Raw genomic sequence first — 19,785 nt, forward strand, 5'->3', positions numbered from 1 at the left:
ATTTATTTATTATTTTCAGCATAACAGTATTCATTATTTTTGCACTATACCCAGTGCTCCATGCAATCCGTGCCCTCTATAATACCCACCACCTAGTACCCCGACCTCCCACCCCCTGCCCCTTCAAAACCCTCAGATTGTTTTTCAGAGTCCATAGTCTCTCATGGTTCACCTCCCCTTCCAATTTTCCCCAACTCCCTTCTCCTCTCTAACTCCCCATGTCCTCCATGCTGTTTGTTATGCTCCACAAATAAATGAAACCATATGATAATTGACTCTCTCTGCCTGACTTATTTCACTCAGCATAACCTCTTCCAGTCCTGTCCACGTTGCCACAAAAGTTGGGTATTCATCCTTTCTGATGGAAGCATAATACTCCATAGTGTATATGGACCACATCTTCCTTATCCATTCGTCCGTTGAAGGGCATCTTGGTTCTTTCCATAGTTTGGCGACCATGGCCATTGCTGCTATAAACATTGGAGTACAGATGGCCCTTCTTTTCACTACATCTGTAACTTTGGGGTAAATACCCAGTAGTGCAATGGCAGGGTCATAAGGAAGTTCTATTTATAATTTCTTGAGGAATCTCCACACTGTTCTCCAAAGAGGCTGCACCAACTTGCATTCCCACCAACAATGTAAGAGGGTTCCCCTTTCTCCATATCCCCTCCGACACATGCTGTTTCCTCTCTTGCTAATTTTGGCCATTCTAACTGGTATAAGGTGATATCTCTATGTAGTTTTAATTTGAATCTCCCTGATGGCTAGTGATGATGAAAATTTTTTCATGTGTCTGATAGCCATTTGTATGTCTTGATTGGAGAAATGTCTGTCCATATCTTCTGCCCATTTTTTGATATGATTGTCTGTTTTGTGTGTGTTGAGTTTGACGTTTTAATATTGATCATTATAAACTGGACTATATCCTATATTCTCCTAGTGTCCCCTAATGCCTGGCTACAACACTTCAAGATAACATTTTTAAATTTTTCTCTCCATTCCTGACAATTGGAATCATTTGATAAACAAAATGTCCTTTTTTTTCCTGAGGCCCTGCAAAATGTATAGAAATGACTTAATGTAAACCTCAGAGAAATCCTCACAAAAGTTCATGTATAGACAATCTTCCCACTTGTTGCTCTGTGGGCCCCTCAAAAAGATCACTAGAGACATCTGAACTGAAACCAGAGAAATCTACCACATTGTTACTGTCTTCCCTATGCCATGTGAAGATGCCTTTAGCCCAACATCTAGAAATGTCACTGGCAGCACTTGGGACTTAGATACTGGATTTAGGATTAGCTCCAAACATTCACCTAAATCCCCCCCCCATAAGAATTGCTGCTTATTAATTACCTGATTGATTGCCCAATAGGGCTTAACTTTGAGAGCTCACCTGCATCACCACCTTCTGGAAAAAAGTTTAACTGAACGACCTATTGTCAGATTAAGAGACAGGTTCCACAAGAGGAAACAATCTACCTGCTCAACTTGGAATGTATGAGACTTCAGAGATGCTGCTGAAGAGGGAACTGTAGTGATTGAGAGCAGGCCGTCCCAAGAAAGGCCATTTTGTCATGTGCTTTACTTAGAGTCAGAGGCAATTTGAGACTCTTTGGGCTTAAGAAAACTTTGGCTTTTCCTTTATCTCTATAGAAGAATCTAAACTAGATGGCCTTTCCGAGATAAGGGTTATTACCAGAAATAAGTATATCTGAGTGACCACCTGTATTAGAGAGCAAACATTTTTTTTTTTACCACTTACTCTTTTCATCTTCTGGTGTACTGCATTCTTTCCCTTTGAAGCCCCAGACCTTTATCCCCTACTCTTTAGTTCAGAATGACATATATACCTTATTTTGCCTGACAGTCTTCAGAATTCCTGTTTTTGTGTAGATTCCATGTATGTACACTAATAAATTTGATTTTCTCCTCCTTGTCTGTCTCCTATCAATTTGATTCCTGGTCCAGCTAGAAGGATCTTTGAGGGGACAGGATATTCTTGCTCCCTGACAGTAATAGATAAGAGAAAAAAAAACAGCTATTTTTTTCTTTAAAAGTATTTATTCTTATTAATGTTCTCCAGACCATGGGGCATGAACAGTTGGGCTCTATTCCCTAAACCAGTGTGTTCCTCAGATACCCATGATGTCCCAGGCAACAGCATCATCTGTGTGTCACTCCTTCCTCTTCAAGGACACGTCTCAACACAGAGGACTCTCCTGTCAGGGGCCTCCACAGAAGCTTCTCAATAAAAAAGCCTCAGAGACAAGGTCTAGTTCCCATGGGATTTTGTCTCACTTCCTTGTTATCTGAAACACTGTGGAGAATGATAGTCATTCCCAAGATAATGATATAGAGCACAGTAATAGTCAGCCTCGTCCTCAGGCAACAGTCTGGAGATGAGCAGAAGCCACTCATTGGTGGAGGCATCTATGGACACAGAGATGCGGCTGGGGACCCAGGAACCCTGGTGGTTATCTGCATCTGACTTATGGCACAGGATATACCGGGGAGGGCTAGCTTGCTTCTGTTGGTACCAGAATATGTAGTAGCTGCCTACACTGAAGTCACTGCTCAAGGTGCAGGTGAGTCTGGCTGTTGTTCCGGGAGATACAGAGAGGGAGGGTGACTGGTTCAGCACAGACAGAGACAGGGAACCTGCAAACACAGATACTCATGGGTGATGCAGCAAGAGCCAGGTTAAAATTTCCTAGGGTTTCAGCCAAAGAGGCTGACATCTGCTAGAGGTCTGCCCTGTGTTTCCAAGGCCCTTCCCTACCTCCATGGTGAGCCAGGAGCCCCAGGAGGATAAGAGTCCAGGCCATGGTGACACAGACCCTGGTCCCCACAGTGGAGTGGACTACCCCAGGCCTCCTTTTCTCCTCCACCCTCTGCCATAGGAGGGACTGTTCATGCAAATGGAGTCCCTTCAGTAACTGCCTAGCCCCTCCCTCAAACCTGATGCTGCAGACCATCTCACAGCACACACTGAGGAGGATGGAGTTGGCTTCAGCCCTGGGGAGAGTCCTGAAAAGAAGCATTCTCTGCGACCACATTCAGGCAGCCCTGAGCAGAGGGCACCAGTCAAGCAACCATGTGTTGGGTCCACAGCTCTGCTCACCCCCAACATGGATCGTGGATCAGACAGGTGACTACTGGGTCCTCTGCTGGCCTTTCTGCTGGTTGCATGGGTGTGAAAAGCAATGTCAATATCCACCTGGGGGAGGGGCTGGCCTGCCTTAGTCATTGGCATTTCCACCCCTTCCTCCTCAAAATTTGGAGGGAACCCTTGGCCCTGCCTTGGAGCCCTTTGCTAGGCTACAAACTCCTCCCCACCACGCACCCCTTAATTTCCTAAAGCATCCTCCTCTGATGCTGACTCAGGCACCTCCCTCCTGGGTTACATGAGTGGAAAGTGGCTCCTGAGACCTGGAGCCAGACAGGGAAGGTGTCCTGCTCTCAGCAAATCAAAAGGGCAGAGGCCTGGGCCATCCTTTGGTCCATGGGAACAAACTGTCCCATTGTTTGGAAAGGTGGAGGAGCTCCTCCTCCCTCTGACCCTACTTTCCACTGAGGCAGTTTCAGACCCCTGTCCCCATCCTGTACTCCTAGCCTGTCCACCTCTTGTGGTGATGTGGGCCTCCATCAACAAGGGTCATGCAGGAAGGGATTGAGAAGAGGCTGCTCTGCATGAACAGAAGGACAGACGTTGGCTCTCTGGGACCCACTACTCAGCACAGCTTTCCCAGCAGGCCCTGCCTTGAGGGGGATGGGTCTCCATGAAGAAGCAGGGGTTATGGTAAAGCTGGGTCCCTGGTGAGAGGAGAGATAAGGGGGGTGAAAGGAGGATGAAAGATGGGCCTCTTAGGAGACCTTAAAAGTTGTCTTTGAGTGGCTAAGCTGGGGCTGAGTGACAGGGAAGAGGGGTTTCACACTGTTCTCTGTTTCCATAGGGACACTTAGGTCAAATGACATGGACAACTATTAGATTGGAAAGTCCTTTGGTGATGGGTTGTTCTGAGGAGGTGCATGGGACCTGCACAGTTGCCTCTGACTGTCCCTAGCACCCATCTTCTCAAGGAAAATATTCAGAAAATTGTACTGTTTACTTCTTCCATCTATCTCTCTCTCACACATATATAGAAATGTTGAGCAAATCAGCTGTGATGGGCATGTGGGCTTTAATATTTCATACCATGAATCATGCTGACTTGGAAACCTGGCATCCATCTCATTTTGTTCTAAAATTTTTAAGTGTCCCATGAATTCTGTGTGTGGTCACTTCCCTTCCTGTGGCTCATTTTATCAATCAGGTCAAAAAATATGTGACTATTACTTACCAAGACACACATCTTACATTTTTGGGGTTATCTAAAATATTCCATTAGAAATAATTATACACATATGTAGATATCATATAATACATAATGATTCACCACCCATTCACCACAGCAGAAATGCACTGGAATCCTATGGCGATACGGTTTTCTTAATTTCTCTGTGAAGAGGCACCTTTCACAATCACAAAGAGAAAGAGAGATGGCTCATGAGTCCATATAGAGAGGACACTGAGTATGGAGACTTATCTGTACCCAGAAAAGAAGTGCATGATATATGTAATGATGAGAAGCATTTATATAGAGTCATAATCCTATTGTTACATAAACAGAACTTACTAAATTTAATTTCAAATAATGCTCTTATATTATGTTGACAGATAATTATGTAAAGTGATTTTTCAAGATTTACTGAGGACTGACAAATATAAATAAATACAACCATGGTGTACAGCATGATGATTTAATGTGGGCATACATGGTGGAATGGTTGATAGTCAAGATCATTATCATTGCATCACCTCACAGAGTTCTCTTTGTTCTCTACTCCCTCTGCATACTATAGGCAGACAAGTCATTCCTATTAATTACAGTCACCATATTTCACACAAGATTCCATAACTTTTGCATCTTATCACTGATATTTTGTAGCCTTGGCTCCTTTTGATTTAACCCAGAACAAATTATGAATTGTTTGCTCTGGAAAAGTAAAGTGGTTCAGGAGTGGTAGAAATGAATGAATAAGGCATGTCAGGTCAAAAATGCACCTATGTTTATTCTCCACAAGCCAGCTTTCTTCCTCTTCATCCTGAAATTTTCCCTCTAAACTACAGTTGAAGGGCAGGTTGTTTTCCTACAAATAACTTGTTTTGAAAAACAGAGAAGAGCAATTATGACTCAGGGATTCCTTCTTGAAACAAATATTTAATATTTATTGCCACACTTCTAGATGTAGAAGTACACTTAAATAGACAGGAGTAGATAGAGGCCATGGTGTGGGGCATGTGATCACTCAGAACATCGATGATGACAAGGTGGGAGTCAAGCTAGATCTCACCGGGCTGGGGAAATCCCACCCTTGATAGTTCTCCTGGGTCCTTACTGGGATCGACTGTAGGAAAGTCACACCCATGAGACCTAATTCACCTCCTTCCTTGAAGCAGGCTCAACATTTTCCCCATGATGGTGGAGCTTCCCCTCACCCTCTTACATTATGTGAAGTGGTTATAAGGCCTCAGGCCCCCAACCCCCACACCCACCTGTGTCTGGCCCCCCTCTCCGTGAAACCCCAAATGAAGGTTCAGACACCCTGTCAGTGTGCAATGCCAGTTCTTTGCCTGCCATTCTTCTAGGGCCTGTGTTCTCCCACAGTGTCTCACAGTGACTGCCTTTTCCCTGGGCCACCATACTCTTGGAAGGCGGTCAGCACAGGGAGGAAGGGTGCTCTGCCCTGACCCCACAAAGAGCACAGTCCATGCCCTAGAGGGTCTGTCAATTTGCTGGAATGCTCTAGGCACTCCTGACCCAGAGAGATGCTTTCATAGGAACAATTATTTTTCTTTTTTTGATAATTAAAAAAAGAAAAGACTCCAGAGGTTCTGGTTTCATTAAATATGGATCACAAAGCATAGTCTTGATGCCATCATGAGTTTTCTTCTTGTTTTTTTTTTTTTTCCTCAGTTTTCCTGAGACATCAGAACATGAAATGGGAGATCAAGAGGAGAGCCACTCTGTGTCAGAAGCTACTTCTGGATGTAGCTAGGATTAGAGGACAAACATTCAACCTAGTAAACTGAAATTTCTGGTTGTTTTTATTCACCCACTCACAAGCCCAACAGCATCCCATCTGAAGAAGCAGGTGCTTGGAGGAATCCTAGGAAATGAAGGCTTTCATTAAGGAGAAACTGGGTTGGACAAGGAAGTATCAGTAAGAAAAATGATTTTTTCTGGTAAGGACAACTTCCTTTAGGGGAAGAACAGGTAGTCTCTTCAGACAGATTTATATCACTAGTGCTGAACAGGAAATTCCTGATGGATTGGTTGAAAACTCCTCTCCTGGAGAGACTGGAAGTATAGGTAGGTTAGGTCTGAAATTTTTGTAGAACTTAATATAAGGGACTCCATTTGGGGCCTGTTGTTTTTCTTAACACTAGTATATGTCCAAAGTTATTTTAAAATGGGAAAGTATCCAGAGCAGACAGAGGTTTTTGTCCAACTTCCTCATCTACCCGTATCACTGTGTCCATCACTAACATCAAATGACTGACAGTAATAATCAGCCTCATCCTCTGCCTGGAGCCCAGAGATGAGCAGAATCCCTGCACTAGCTGAGGCATCTTTGGATCCAGAGAAGCGGCTCGGGACCCCGGAGCCCTGGTGCTTGTTTGATTCTGTTACATAGGTAAGGAGGTAACGAGGAGGGCTTCCTGGCTTCTGCTGGTACCAGAATATGGGGTAAATATCAACACTGATGTCACTGCTCAGGGTGCAGGTGAGTCTGGCTGTTGTTCCCAGAGATGCAGAGAGGAAGGGAGGCTGGGTCACCAAAAGCTGGGAGATGGAACCTGTAAGCACAGACACACATGGGTGATGGGGCAGAAGCCAAGGTGAATCCCCTCAAATCTCTGAGCAGAGGGGCTGGCAGAGGCTGGGCACTGAGAACTGGTCCCCAAGGCCTGTTCTTACCTGTGCAGTGAGACAGGAACATGAGGAGAACAAGAGTCCAGGCCATAGTGACACAGACTCTGGTCCCCACAGTGCACTGGGCTGCCCCAGGCTTCCTTTTATCCTCTACCATCTGCCACAGAAGGGGCTGTCCATGCAAATGGGGTCCATCCAGTGACTGCCCAGCACCTCTCTGAGCCCTGGTGCTGGAGCTCAGCTCACACCACACACTGAAGAGAAGGGCTGTTGGCTTTATCCCCTGGGAGAGCCCTGGGAGGAAGCACCTGCTGAGCCCACCCACAGGTCCCTGCTATGGGGATTCTACCAGGCCAGAGAGGACACAGATGCTGAGTCCTCATCTGGTGGGAGCACAAGGCCCACTCCCCTTTCTTTTCTTTTCTTTTTTTTAAATTTTTATTTCTTTTCAAGGTAACAGTATTCATTGTTTTTGCATAGCAGCCAGTGCTCCATGCAATCCGTGCCCTCTCTAATACCCACCACCTGGTTCCCCCAACCTCCCCGCTCTGCCCCTTCAAAACACTCAGATTGTTTTCAGAGTCCATAGTCTCTCATGGTTCCACTCCCTTTCTTGGGCTCCTTTTTTTTTTTTTTTTTTTTTTATTTTCAGCATAACAGTATTCATTGTTTTTGTACCACACCCAGTGCTCCATACAATCCGTGCCCTCTATAATACCCACCACCTGGTACCCCGACCTCCCACCCCCCGCCCCTTCAAAACCCTCAGATGTTTTTCAGAGTCCATAGTCTCATGATTCACCTACACTTCCAATTTCCCCCAACTCCCTTCTCCTCTCTAACTCCCCATGTCCTCCATGCTATTTGTTATGCTCCACAAATAAGTGAAACCATATGATAATTGACTCTCTCTGCTTGACTTATTTCACTCAACATAATCTCTTCCAGTGAGTGAATGGTTCTCACTGAGCTGCCTTGTGGGAATTGCAGGGCAGTCCCACAGCGCCCTCTGCTGGTCACAGGGTCCACACCTCACCAAGGACCAAACCCTTGAGAGCCCACATGGTTTCTCTAATTTATCAGGTCCCTTTCTATTTACAAGAAGTTTGATTAATTGACAGTGTGATTTTAAAGTGGCTCCCGTGATTACTGTTCTGTTTTTCATTCTCAGAAGGAGTCCTGGTTTATGTGAGATGCAAAAATTCACCTAAATTACAATGTAAGTTACCCCAGAGAAGATACTTGCCAAGCATCATATCCCTCCATTGGGATGCAATTTAGGGTACTAACATACATTTCGAGTGTTCTACAGCTGTGTTCATTAAAGCAATGGATTCCAACTCCTCTCCCATAAATGGACTTGTATTTTAATCTTTTTTCTTCAGGTGATTTAATTGTCTATTTCACAAAGTAAAGGCATAAGATTAATTTATCTTGATGAAGTCCAGTTTATAAGTCTTTTTTTCTTTATGGGTTGTGATTTTGGTATCTTGTCTAAACATGTTTACACAAACCCTAGATCTTGAAGATTTTCTTCTGTTCTCTTCTAAAAGCTTATAGCTTTATGTTTTACAGTTAAGCCTGGGACACTTTCAATGATTTTTTTAATAAGGTGAGAGGTTTAGGGGATATTAATTACCCCCCATAGCTATCCAGTTGTTCTGTGGTCATTTTTCCAAATGCCTATCCTTCCTGTAAAAGATTTTTTGCAGCTTTTTCAAAATTATCTTCATATAATGGGTGGCTCAGTGGGTAAGCAACCAACTCTTGATTTCTAATCATTGGGAGCTGCTGAAACAAACAGATCTCTACATTTCTGAAAGGCTTCACCCCAGAATAATAACCAAAGTATTTAAAGTTACATAGGAAAAAGCATTTCAGTTTTTTTTATTAATTTATTTATTTTCAGCATAACAGTATTCATTATTTTTTCACCACACCCAGTGATCCATGCAATCTGTGCCCTCTATAATACCCACCATCTGGTAACCCGACCTCCCACCCCCCCGCATTTCAGTTTTTGGAACAAGTCAAAGTAAGCAAAGAAATGCACAAAGAAACACTCATAGATGTGGCCAGAATATACTAAAGTAAATGCTAAACTTACTGATGTCTTAACAGAAACTGTAGTCCTCTTTTTTTCTACCAAGGAGTATGGTAACTGACATGGAAAAAAGAGTAGAAGTTGCATATACCTCCTCACATGCATTATGTCATGAGAATATGAAAAAAAAAACAGAAATGAATTTTCTGTTTTACAAGAACACAGAAGGGAAAGAAAAACTCATAAAAGCTGAAGGAAAATTTATTGAAGATGGAGTTCAAAAAATAGTTGAACTGGTAACGAAAGTCTGTGGTGATTCAGATAAAAGATTTGTTGTTATTAATCACAAGGGAAATGACCCCTTGTCCTCAGATGCTCTTGTAAAAGAAGGAGCTGTAACCCTTCATAGAGCTAAAAGGAGAAATATGGAAAGGCTGACTCTTGTTTACAGTGGAGTAGTTTTCATTTCTTTAATGACCTAAATCTTTATTGTTTGGACTGGTATAGGAGTTGTGTATGCAGTCCTGTGTATGCAGGATTTGTATATGAATGCACATTGGGAGAAGAGAAACCCACCTTTACTGAGAAATACAACAATCCCAGCTCTGTTGCATTATTGGTCAAAGGACCAAACAAGCACACACTCAGATTAAAGCTGTGGTGAGAGATGGATTGTAGGCTGTTAAAGATGCTACTGGTGATGGTTCTGTAGTTCCAGGTGCTGGGGCAGTGAAGGTGGCAGTGGCAGAAGCCTTGGCTAAATATAAGCCCAGTGTTAAGGGCTGGACCCAACTTGGAGTTCAAGCTCATGAGTCCCAAGGTTCTTGCCCAGAACTCTGGTTTTGATCTTCAGGAAATACACTAAAGTTCAAGTAGAATCAGGTCAGCTTCTGGGTATGGACTTGAGCCAAGGTGAGCAATGGAAGCAGTGGAAGGTAACTACTGTGGAAAGAAACAGGTTCTTCATTCCCACACTGTGCTTGCCACCAACATTCTCCTTTCTGATGAGATCGTGTGAGCTGGAATGTCTTCTCCAGAAGGTTGGAGCTTCCCTTGTGTCATCTGGATCACAAAGACTCTGCAGAGTGATCCTAAGAATTGAGCTGTGAAAATTTCACCCAAACCTCAAACGATTTTCAAAAAAATTTGTTTCTTCCATGTGAGAAAAAAAGAGACATTGACCCTTAAATTCTTAAGTCCTGAAATTATAATTATAGTACTCTTTTTAATTGTATTACAGAGTACACACATTAAGCAGGTAATTTTTACCTAATAGACAAGATGTTTCACTTAAGCTTCAGGGATATAAAAGTATTGTATATACTATCCTATTTACTATCCACTACCTGCTATCTACTATAGTATATCCTATATACTATCTACCTTTCAATGTTCCTTGAAAAATGTTCCTTGGAAAACACACCTCCATGTGTGTTAGCTGTAGGTATCATATACCTTTCTTTACTAAACTTAAGATGTGGCCCTTTCTTCCTCATTCTCTGAGAATTTTGATCATGTTCATTCATTTGTTCATTCATTCTCATTTATTATCATGAATAGGTTTTTGAATTATGTCAAATGCTTTTCATATATTTTATGGTGAAATCATGGGATTTTTCCCTTTTAACCTGGTAAAGCAGCAAGTTATACTGATTGATTTCTGAATAGTAAATTGTGTTGCATCCCTGAAATAAACCACTATTGGTCATTACATATACTTCTTGTTTTATGTGTATATACTGTATTATGTATTGTAATATTTTTGTAAGAATATATGCAAATCTTTTTTACTTTTTGAATTCCATTTTTTAAAAATTTTAGTTTAGTTTAGTCTAGTATATTCCTTTTTATTTTTATCCTCTAATATTCATATAGAGTTAACTTCAAAGTAATCCCCTTTCCCCAATCAATACTACCCCTATAGGTAAACCAATTTTTAATCCCCTTTATCTTAGGAAAGTTGAGTCCTTTAACAAAGATATCAAGATACATCCAGGAAGAATCAAAACAACCTTCCTCGCACACACTGAGAATTTATAAGAACTCTCCCATCTTCTTCCACCAGTGTTTCTGTGTTTTTTTGAGTTTGTCCTGATAGCATATAAATTTTACACTTGTGGTTCTTTTTGACGAGGTTCTTTCTTTATTTGCATATATATATATTTTTTTCTCTTGCCATATAATTGTATCAGTCTTTTTATCTCTTTTTGTTTGTCTACTTCATAAATCTTACCTTGGGGCCCATCTGGGCTGAACCTTCTCTTTCATCTTCCCTTTCTTTCCTGTCTCTCTCTCTATCTCTTTTTTTTTTCTTTTTCTTTTTCTTCTTTTCCTTTTTCTTTTCTTTTGTCTCTCGTTTGGGTGGGGAATCCTGATTGCTCAGAAGTGTTCCAGGGAGGGGGGGGGACAAGATGGCGGGGTACTAGGAAGAGGCGTCTTTTCAGCTGGTACCCCAAAGTGAGCTGATTACCTACCAAAGAACTCCGATCACCCATGAAATCAGCCTGATATCAGAATTATACACGTCTGGATCTCTACAGGGGCAGAAGACGCCAGTGAGCAGGTAAAGCGGAAAGGGAACGGCGGACTGATATTAGAAGATAAACAAAAGGGGGAGGGAGCCACCAGAGGTGACCGGTGGGAAAGTAATACCCCAATACGGGCGAGAGTGCCCTGCGTCTGGGGACCAGCATTAACTTGGAGACTGGTTGAAAGCACTCCAAAAGAGCAAAGGATTGCGGGGGGGAAATTGTGGGAATCGGGGCGGCTAGGGACAGGGGCTTAAGTCCCCGGTCCCAGACGGCCTCCCCGGAGCGGAGGCAGAGAGAGTGCGGCGGAGAAACCAGCTCCTGGTCCCTAAGCCACCAGCGCGCCCCAGAGCGCGTGGGTTCCGGCTTCTGTGAGGGGATGGGAGCTGCGCCTGTCTGCAGAACGCGCGCTAGCCCTACCACAAAGCTTGAGATGCGCGGGCACGTCCCTCAAGCTCTCCTGGGTTACTAAGGCCAGGGGCGCTTCTTGACCTGCGCCATTGTTTTAAAGTCTAAGCCGCGCGCGCGCGCAAAACTCTTCCCCGGACAGAGGCGCGCAAAAGACCAGCCTGCGGCTGACGGACCAGCGCCCCGTTCTCAGTGCCCCAGACGAGCGCCCCACCCACAGCCGCCTCTGAAAAGAGGTGCGCGCATTCCAGGCACTCACAGCCCAGGCCGGCGGCAAAATCTCAGTGTGGGATCACTGCTTGGAACCTCTCTGGCAGTCAGGAGCTCCCAGACAGCCGCCACTGCCTTGGCTTTGTGGACGAGCAAAAGATCCTGTGCCCCCAGGGTCTGAAACTTGGAACCTGCACTGCCAGCGGCCAAGGGGGAATTTATTCAGCTTCTGCACCCAGACTGAGGCTTCTCTCTGAGACGGAGATCAGGGTGCGGTTTGATTTCTTTTAATACTACAAAAACCATCAAAGGCGGTCAAGGTGAGAGGGAAAAAAGTGAACAAGCAAAAAAACCCGCCAGAGAACAAAAGCCTGAAAAAAAAACAGTTTCCCCAGAGCCCACCCCCTTGAGGGGGGTGGGGGGACTCAACTCAGGAAACATCATTGACTGAAAACCCACGTGGCAGGCCCCTCCTCCAGAAAACAAACCAAGAAAGAAAAAAAAAAAAAGGACTACAAGAGAACCACCACTACTTCATAGGAAAACTTGTATTATTCACTCGTTTCCACTATTCCGGTTCATATATATATGTGTGTGTGTGTATATATATATATATATATATATATATATATATATATTTACACATAGGTAATTTTTTTTCTCCCAATTTATTTATTTTCAGAAAAACAGTATTCATTATTTTTTCACCACACCCAGTGCTCCATGCAAGCTGTGCCCTCTATAATACCCACCACTTGGTACCCCAACCTCCCACCCCCCCGCCACTTCAAACCCCTCAGACTGTTTTTCAGAGTCCATAGTCTCTCATGGTTCACCTCCCCTTCCAATTTACCCAAATTCCCTACTACTCTCTAACGCCCCCTGTCCTCCATGCTATTGGTTATGCTCCACAAATGAGTGAAACCATATGATAATTGACTCTCTCTGCTTGACTGATTTCACGCAGCATAATCTCTTCCAGTCCCGTCCATGTTGCTACAAAAGTTGGATATTCGTCCTTTCTGATGGAGGCATAATACTCCATAGTGTATATGGACCACATCTTCCTTATCCATTCATCCGTTGAAGGGCATCTTGCTTCTTTCCGTAGTTTGGCGACTGCGGCCATTGCTGCTATAAACATTGGGGTACAGATGGCCCTTCTTTTCACGACATCTGTATCTTTGGGGTAAATACCCAGGAGTGCAATTGCAGGGTCGTAGGGAAGCTCTATTTTTAATTTCTTGAGGAATCTCCACACTGTTCTCCAAAGAGGCTGCACCAACTTGCATTCCCACCAACAGTGGAAGAGGGTTCCCCTTTCTCCACATCCTCTCCAACACATGTTGTTTCCTGTTTTGTTAATTTTGGCCATTCTAACTGGTGTAAGGTGATATCTCAATGTGGTTTTAATTTGAATCTCCCTCAGGGCTAATGATGATGAGCATTTTTTCATATGTCTGAAAGCCATTTGTATGTCTTGATTGGAGAAGTGTCTGTTCATATCTTCTGCCCATTTTTTGATGTGTTTGTCTGTTTCGTGTGGGTTGAGTTTGAGGAGTTCATTATAGATCCTGGATATCAACCTTTTGTCTGTACTGTCATTTGCAAATATCTTCTCCCATTCCGTGGGTTGCCTCTTTGTTTTTTTGACTGTTTCCTTTGCTGTGCAGAAGCTTTTGATTTTGATGAAGTCCCAGAAGTTTATTTTCGCTTTTGTTTCCTTTGCCTTTGGAGACGTATCTTGAAAGAAGTTGCTGTGGCTGATATCGAAGAGATTACTGCCTATGTTCTCCTCTATAATTCTGATAGATTCCTGTCTCACGTTGAGGTCTTTTATCCATTTGGAGTTGATCTTTGTGTACGGTGTAAGAGAATGGTCGAGTTTCATTCTTCTATATATAGCTGTCCAGTTTTCCCAGCACCATTTATTGAAGAGGCTGTCTTTTTTCCACTGTATATTTTTTCCTGTTTTGTCGAAGATTAATTGACCATAGAGTTGAGGGTCCATATCAGGGCTCTCTACTCTGTTCCACTGGTCTATGTGTCTGTTTTTATGCCAGTACCATGCTGTCTTGGTGATCACAGCTTTGTAATAAAGCTTGAAATCAGGTAAGGTGATGCCGCCAGCTTTATTTTTGTTTTTCAACATTTCCTTAGCGATTCGGGGTCTCTTCTGATTCCATACCAATTTTAGGATTATTTGCTCCAGCTCTTTGAAGAATGCCGGTGGAATTTTGATCGGAATGGCATTAAAAGTATAGATTGCTCTAGGCAGTATAGACATTTTAACAATGTTTATTCTTCCGATCCAAGAGCATGGAATGGTCTTCCATCTTTTTGTGTCTTCTTCAATTTCTTTCATGAGTGTTCTATAGTTCCTCAGGTATAGATCCTTTACCTCTTTAGTTAGGTTTATTCCCAGGTATCTTATGGTTCTTGGTGCTATAGTAAATGGAATCGATTCTCTAATTTCCCTTTCTGTATTTTCATTGTTAGTGTATAAGAAAGCCACTGATTTCTGCACATTGACTTTGTATCCTGCCACGCTGCTGAATTGCAGTATGAGTTCTAGTAGTTTGGGGGTGGAGTCTTTTGGGTTTTCCATATAAAGAATCATGTCATCTGCGAAGAGAGAGAGTTTGACTTCTTCATTACCAATTTGGATACCTTTCATTTCTCTCTGTTGTCTGATTGCTGTTGCTAGGACTTCTAATACTATGTTGAACAAGAGTGGTGAAAGTGAGCATCCTTGTCTTGTTCCTGATCTCAACGGGAAGGCTGCAAGCTTTTTCCCATTGATGATGATATTTGCTGTGGGTCTTTCATAGATAGATTGGATGAGGTTCAGGAATGTTCCCTCTATCCCTATACTTTGAAGCGTTTTAATCAGGAACGGATGTTGGATTTTGTCAAATGCTTTTTCTGCATCAATTGAGAGGACCATGTGGTTCTTCTCTCTTCTCCTATTAATTTGTTGTATCACATTGATTGATTTACGAATGTTGAACCATCCTTGTAGCCCAGGGATGAATCCCACCTGATCATGGTGGATAATCTTTTTAATGTGTTGTTGGATCCTGTTGGCTAGGGTCTTGTTGAGAATCTTAGCATCCATATTCATCAGTGATATTGGTCTGAAATTCTCCTTTTTGGTATGGTCCTTGCCTGGTTTGGGGATCAGGGTAATGCTGGCTTCATAGAAAGAGTCTGGAAGTTTTCCTTCTGCTTCAATTTTTTGAAAGAGCTTCAGGAGAATAGGTGTTATTTCTTCTTGGAAGGTTTGGTAGAATTCCCCAGGGAATCCGTCAGGTCCTGGGCTCTTGTTTTTTGGGAGATTTTTTTTTTTTTGAAAGATAAAAAAGAAAAAAGTACATTTATTCTTATTTTTCCCATATTCATTTGTGGATTTATTCATTATCCAACATTTACTGAATTCTTTTTTTTTCCCAATTTATTTATTTTCAGAAAAACAGTATTCATTATTTTTTCACCACACCCAGTGCTCCATGCAAGCTGTGCCCTCTATAATACCCACCACCTGGTACCCCAACCTCCCACCCCCCCGCCACTTCAAACCCCTCAGACTGTTTTTCAGAGTCCATAGTCTCTCATGGTTCACCTCCCCTTCCAATTTACCCAAATTCCCTACTACTCTCTAACGCCCCTTGTCCTCCATGCTATTGGTTATGCTCCACAAATGAGTGAAACCATATGATAATTGACTCTCTCTGCTTGACTGATTTCACTCAGCATAATCTCTTCCAGTCCCGTCCATGTTGCTACAAAAGTTGGGTATTCATCCTTTCTGATGGAGGCATAATACTCCATAGTGTATATGGACCACATCTTCCTTATCCATTCATCCGTTGAAGGGCATCTTGGTTCTTTCCATAGTTTGGCGACTGTGGCCATTGCTGCTATAAACATTGGGGTACAGATGGCCCTTCTTTTCACGACATCTGTATCTTTGGGGTAAATACCCAGGAGTGCAATTGCAGGGTCGTAGGGAAGCTCTATTTTTAATTTCTTGAGGAATCTCCACACTGTTCTCCAAAGAGGCTGCACCAACTTGCATTCCCACCAACAGTGTAAGAGGGTTCCCCTTTCTCCACATCCTCTCCAAACATGTTGTTTCCTGTTTTGTTAATTTTGGCCATTCTAACTGGTGTAAGGTGATATCTCAATGTGGTTTTAATTTGAATCTCCCTGAGGGCTAATGATGATGAGCATTTTTTCATGTGTCTGATAGCCATTTGTATTTCTTGATTGGAGAAGTGTCTGTTCATATCTTCTGCCCATTTTTTGATGTGTTTGTCTGTTTCGTGTGGGTTGAGTTTGAGGAGTTCATTATAGATCCTGGATATCAACCTTTTGTCTGTACTGTCATTTGCAAATATCTTCTCCCATTTCGTGGGTTGCCTCTTTGTTTTTTTGACTGTTTCCTTTGCTGTGCAGAAGCTTTTGATTTTGATGAAGTCCCAGAAGTCTATTTTCGCTTTTGTTTCCTTTGCCTTTGGAGACGTATCTTGAAAGAAGTTGCTGTGGCTGATATCGAAGAGATTACTGCCTATGTTCTCCTCTAAGATTCTGATAGATTCCTGTCTCACGTTGAGGTCTTTTATCCATTTTGAGTTGATCTTTGTGTACGGTGTAAGAGAATGGTCGAGTTTCATTCTTCTACATATAGCTGTCCAGTTTTCCCAGCACCATTTATTGAAGAGACTGTCTTTTTTCCACTGTATATTTTTTCCTGTTTTGTCGAAGATTAATTGACCATAGAGTTGAGGGTCCATATCAGGGCTCTCTACTCTGTTCCACTGGTCTATGTGTCTGTTTTTATGCCAGTACCATGCTGTCTTGGTGATCACAGCTTTGTAATAAAGCTTGAAATCAGGTAAGGTGATGCCGCCAGCTTTATTTTTGATTTTCAACGTTTCCTTAGCGATTCGGGGTCTCTTCTGATTCCATACAAATTTTTGGATTATTTGCTCCAGCTCTTTGAAGAATGCCGGTGGAATTTTGATCGGAATGGCATTAAAAGTATAGATTGCTCTAGGCAGTATAGACATTTTAACGATGTTTATTCTTCCGATCCAAGAGCATGGAATGGTCTTCCATCTTTTTGTGTCTTCTTCAATTTCTTTCATGAGTGTTCTATAGTTCCTCAAGTATAGATCCTTTACCTCTTTAGTTAGGTTTATTCCCAGGTATCTTATGGTTCTTGGTGCTATAGTAAATGGAATCGATTCTCTAATTTCCCTTTCTGTATTTTCCTTGTTAGTGTATAAGAAAGCCACTGATTTCTGCACATTGACTTTGTATCCTGCCACGCTGCTGAATTGCTGTATGAGTTCTAGTAGTTTGGGGGTGGAGTCTTTTGGGTTTTCCATATAAAGAATCATGTCATCTGCGAAGAGAGAGAGTTTGACTTCTTCATTACCAATTTGGATACCTTTTATTTCTCTCTGTTGTCTGATTGCTGTTGCTAGGACTTCTAATACTATGTTGAACAAGAGTGGTGAAAGTGGGCATCCTTGTCTTGTTCCTGATCTCAACGGGAAGGCTGCAAGCTTTTTCCCATTGAGGATGATATTTGCTGTGGGTCTTTCATAGATAGATTTGATGAGGTTCAGGAATGTTCCCTCTATCCCTATACTTTGAAGCGTTTTAATCAGGAACGGATGTTGGATTTTGTCAAATGCTTTTTCTGCATCAATTGAGAGGACCATGTGGTTCTTCTCTCTTCTCCTATTAATTTGTTGTATCACATTGATTGATTTACGAATGTTGAACCATCCTTGTAGCCCAGGGATGAATCCCACCTGATCATGGTGGATAATCTTTTTAATGTGTTGTTGGATCCTGTTGGCTAGGATCTTGTTGAGAATCTTAGCATCCATATTCATCAGTGATATTGGTCTGAAATTCTCCTTTTTGGTATGGTCCTTGCCTGGTTTGGGGATCAGGGTAATGCTGGCTTCATAGAAAGAGTCTGGAAGTTTTCCTTCTGCTTCATTTTTTGAAACAGCTTCAGGAGAATAGGTGTTATTTCTTCTTGGAAGGTTTGGTAGAATTCCCCAGGGAATCCGTCAGGTCCTGGGCTCTTGTTTTTTGGGAGATTTTTGATCACTGCTTCAATCTCGTTATTAGATATCGGTCTATTCAGGTTGTTCATTTCTTCCTGGTTCAATTTTGGTAGTTTATATTTTTCCAGGAATGCATCCGTTTCATCAAGGTTGCTAAGCTTATTGGCATATAACTGTTCGTAGTAACTTCTGATGATTGTTTCTACTTCCTTGGTGTTAGTTGTGATCTCTCCCCTTTCATTCATAATTTTATGAATTTGGGATTTCTCTCTTTTCTTTTGGATTAGTGTAGCCAGTGGCTTATCGATCTTATTGATTCTTTCAAAAAACCAGCTTCTAGTTTCATTGATACGTTCTACTGTATCTCTGGTTTCTCCCTCATTGATCTCAGCTCTAATCTTGATGATTTCCCTTCTTATGTGTGGAGTTGGTTTGATTTGTTGTTGATCCTCCAGTTCTTTAAGGTGTAGAGACAGCTGGTGTGTTCTGGATTTTTCAATTTTTTTGAGCAAGGCTTGGATGGCTATATATTTTCCCCTTAGGACCGCCTTTGCTGTATCCCATAGGTTTTGGACCGAAGTGTCTTCATTCTCATTGGTTTCCATGAATTGTTTCAGTTCTTCTTTGATCTCCTGGTTGATCCAAGCATTCTTAAGCAAGGTGGTCTTTAGCTTCCAGGTGTTTGAGTTCCTTCGGAACTTTTCCTTGTGATTGAGCTCCAGTTTCAAAGCATTGTGATCTGAGAATATGCAGGGAATAATCTCAGTCTTTTGGTATCGGCTGAGTCCTGATTTGTGACCCAGTATGTGGTCTATTCTGGAGAAGGTTCCGTGTGCACTTGAGAAGAATGAGTATTCTGCTGTTTTAGGGTGGAATGTTCTGTATATATCTATGAGGTCCATCTGGTCCAATGTGTCGTTCAATGCTCTTGTTTCTTTATTGATTTTCTGCTTCGATGATCTGTCTAATTCTGAAAGAGGCGTGTTAAGATCACCTACGATTAGTGTATTCATACCAATATGACTCTTTATCTTGATTAACAGTTTTCTTAAGTAATTGGCTGCTCCCATATTGGGAGCATAGATATTTACAATTGTTAGATCATCTTGGTGGATAGTCCCTTTAAGGATTATGTAGTGTCCTTCTGTATCTCTGACTACAGTCTTTAGTTTGAAGTCTAATTTATCTGATATGAGAATCGCTACCCCAGCCTTCTTTTGAGTCCCATTGGCATGAAAGATGCTTCTCCACCCCTTCACTTTCAGTCTGCGTGTATCTTTAGGTTCAAAATGGGTCTCTTGTAGACAGCATATGGATGGGTCCTGTCGTTTTATCCAATCTGCAACCCTGTGCCGTTTTATGGGTGCATTGAGGCCATTCACATTGAGAGTGATTATTGATAGATACGTTTTTATTGACATCGAGTTACCTTTGAAGTCTTTCTTTCTGTAGACTGTCTCTATATTTCTGTTCAATGCTATTCTTGGGATTTTTCCTCTTTTATAGCACCCCCCTTAATATTT

The 19,785-nt window shown here is 42.3% G+C and overlaps 1 protein-coding gene and 1 pseudogene across 2 annotated transcripts in view; one reads left to right on the forward strand and one right to left on the reverse strand.

Moving 5' to 3' along the window:
* Positions 1–19,785, reverse strand: part of LOC122903652 (immunoglobulin lambda-1 light chain-like) — a 1,198,107-nt gene that overhangs the window by 964,446 nt on the left and 213,876 nt on the right. The window lies entirely within an intron of this gene.
* LOC122902092 lies at positions 7,352–10,129 on the forward strand (annotated as a pseudogene).

The sequence above is a fragment of the Neovison vison genome, chromosome 3 (genome assembly GCF_020171115.1).
Source record: "Neovison vison isolate M4711 chromosome 3, ASM_NN_V1, whole genome shotgun sequence".
Taxonomy (NCBI): Eukaryota; Metazoa; Chordata; class Mammalia; order Carnivora; family Mustelidae; genus Neogale; species Neogale vison.